Raw genomic sequence first — 3,229 nt, 5'->3', positions numbered from 1 at the left:
CCAAGGGGTAGTGTGAAATGGGGTTGAAGGTGTTGAAGTGGTAACACAATTCCAGGTGCATTGTACACATAAACTGCTTTGTTAAATGGCAAGAAATTCCATGACATATTATTGAGATACATAAGGATTGGGTTTTATTGGTAGGGGTGGATGAGAGTGTTGAAAGGGGTGACATTGATCAAGATGAACTGTATCCATACACTGTTTCAGTGAATGGCAACTCCTTTGTACAATTAAAGATAATAAACATATTTTAAAAATTAATTATGATAGTTGCATAGAGTTGAAACTCAATTCAATTCCCATTTAAAAATATTTTTAACCGGGAGACTTGGAGAATAAAATTCAAATAATAAAAACTTATGAATCTTTTTTATCAGAATTTGTGAAATTTAAATCAAAACTTTGTTTTTTTTCAGCCATTGGGCTGTTAATATATTTCAAAGTAAGTGGCTTAAAAACATCAGGCGTATATTATCCATACTCTAGAAGCTTAAACATTGGTTTTAAAAATGGTTATTCAAAGCAATTCTTTGTCTTATGGGGGTCTACTTTCTGATTCATTATAATCTATTTCCTGGATATTCACATGGCAGAGTAATTATATTGGACTTCTTTCGACAGGATCATTATTGCAGGGTCATCTCTGAAAGGTTTATTCTAATATCATCAGACAGGAGAATAGAATTTTAACATGTGTATCTGGAAGGAGTTACATCGTCCAAAACACTTTGCTACTTTTGCTTTAACTCAGTGTGGTGTAAATTTGAATATTATTTCATAGAACATAATAACTTAAGGACAAGGTTATATCATGTAAATTATGTGCATGATTCTTCTTACAATGGGAATAATTATAGTGATGGCAAAGTGAAGTATGATTGTTTAGTGGCTCTTGAATCACATCATAGGTAACCATGTAAACGTGGTGCAGCCTTTCTAAGGCCCTTCTGATGTATTTGAACAATCTCCATTGACTTAATTGCGTTCAGAAATATTTGTTTGTGCCAACAAATACAGATCTCCTTTCATTTTAATTACTGTTCACTATTAGGACTCCCACAAACACCAAAATCAGAGTATGCTAATTTCTCTGATAAAATACATCATAAAATTGTTACAATTAATATAACATAAAGACTAATACTAATAGCATTATATTTACTAGTATTCACATTATATAATATATTGACATCCCTTGGTTACCTCAATTTTTAGAATATTTATAACTAAATGTAAATTGTTTGCAAATAATTATTTTATGATGTATGGAAAATGAGAAAAAGATTTGCATAAATATTTACTACAGATGCAAACAGATTCACCTGGTTATTTCTGAACTTTCATTTGTTGGTTTCATTCATGCATAGGGAACATGCAGAGAAATAAAAATTGCAATCTTGCATTTACTAAAGGGATAATTACAAGTTTATGTTGGGCTAAATAGCATATTTTATAAATTAAATTGTTTTTTCCCTACGTTCCTTCCTCCCTTCCTTCGTTTCTTCGTTCCTTCATTCCTTAATTCCTTCCTTTTTTCCTTCCATCCTTCTTTTCTTCTTTCCTTTCTCCCTTTTCCCCTCCATCCCTACCCCTCTCTCTCTTTCTCTCTTCCTTCCTTTTTTCCTTCTCTCTTTCGTACTTTTTCTTCCTTTCTTCCTTTCTTTCTTTTACTCAGACTATTTCTTATGGCTATAGAAAAAATTCCAACTGTTATACTCCAAGGTGTTATGTGTAATTATAAATATACTATATTAATATTAATTTTAATAACCTATGTTATATCTTAAGACAAACTGTAATAAAAACAACTTCACAAAATTTCAGGATATGTAACAAATATTACTTTCCATGATATTGTTTATTTCTGCAAACTAAAATGAGAATTTATAAATAATATTGTGTGTGTGTTGTTCTAGTGATTTGAACTCCAGACTTATCCCCTGATTTTTTTTCCCACCAAGGACATTGCTCTAACATTTGAGCCACAACTCCACTTCTGGCTTTGTGTGTGTGTGCGTGTGTTGTGATATGTGTGTGATTAATTGAGGTGCGACTCACAAATCTTGCCAAGTCTGGCTTTTTAAATTTATTTTTATTTTTTTTATTGTGAAAATACCGTACAGAGGGGTTATAATTACATGTAATGAGTACATTTCTTCTCAAGCATTGTTGCCTCCTCCTTTGTTTCCCCTTCCCGACCCTTCCCATCTACCCCCCCCTCGGCCCCTCACCTGGTCAAAGTTGTAAAGTTAGTTTTTCATCATAACGACTTTTACACCTCATAGTTGCAATGGGTCCACCTCTATCCTTATTTAAACCATGTTTTTTTCCCTTCCCCTCCACAAATTATACCAACATCAAATACAATGAAAGCAGTGGGGGAAGGGACATGTCTAAGACAAGCAGCACAGGTCAGATAAGTTGATGTTAGGTGAAATGGACCCCAAAATAAGTATTCAAATGTTTTTTTTCCTGTAATTGTTTCCAACATATTTATAAGATGATTTCTTTGTTGTCAAGGCTGGCTTTGAACCCTAGCTTCCTGAGTAGTGAGGATTACAAGCTTGAGATACCCATATTCAGCACTAATATAATATATGTAAGAATAAAATAAATTTCTTATTTGAATTCCATTTAGATATTTATTTAGTTATTGAATCTGAATCTGCAGTGTGAAAAAAAGTTTTCATTTTTATCAAAAAATATACACTCAATGGTTTAAATTACAGAAACTTTGTACAAATTGAAATACTCTAATATTCAAAAGCAATGAAGGGATCGTTAATCAAATTTCTAATTTAAGCTAAAACAATAGGCTCTGTCAGGGTGAATAAAGTAATTTTTCATTAAATTAAATATTATCTACTGTGGTCACATGATTTTCTCTTCTTTTAAACCTAAACCTTTTTGAAATAAAATATGGATTCATATATTTTTTGAGTATATAAAAATCTTAATTACTGGTCATTTATTTCTGAGGTTTGAGTACGGAGACATTTCAGAAAAACACTCAATTTCATGTATTTTATGTCAACAGTGATTTTTAGAAATTGAATCAATCTCCATATGAGATAAAACAAGATATTCCATGACTTATGCAATTATTCCTACAGACTTGAATATAACATTTTTGAATGGTATGAAATTCATATTATTCCTACTCTATAGAATAATTAAGAAATAAATGATTGTGATAGTATTTATTTTTCCTTCAACTAGAGAGAAC

This window comes from Dipodomys spectabilis, unplaced genomic scaffold (genome assembly GCF_019054845.1).
Source record: "Dipodomys spectabilis isolate Male_0828 unplaced genomic scaffold, ASM1905484v1 ptg000242l, whole genome shotgun sequence".
In the NCBI taxonomy this organism is placed as follows: domain Eukaryota; kingdom Metazoa; phylum Chordata; class Mammalia; order Rodentia; family Heteromyidae; genus Dipodomys; species Dipodomys spectabilis.
This window is presented reverse-complemented; position numbering follows the sequence as displayed.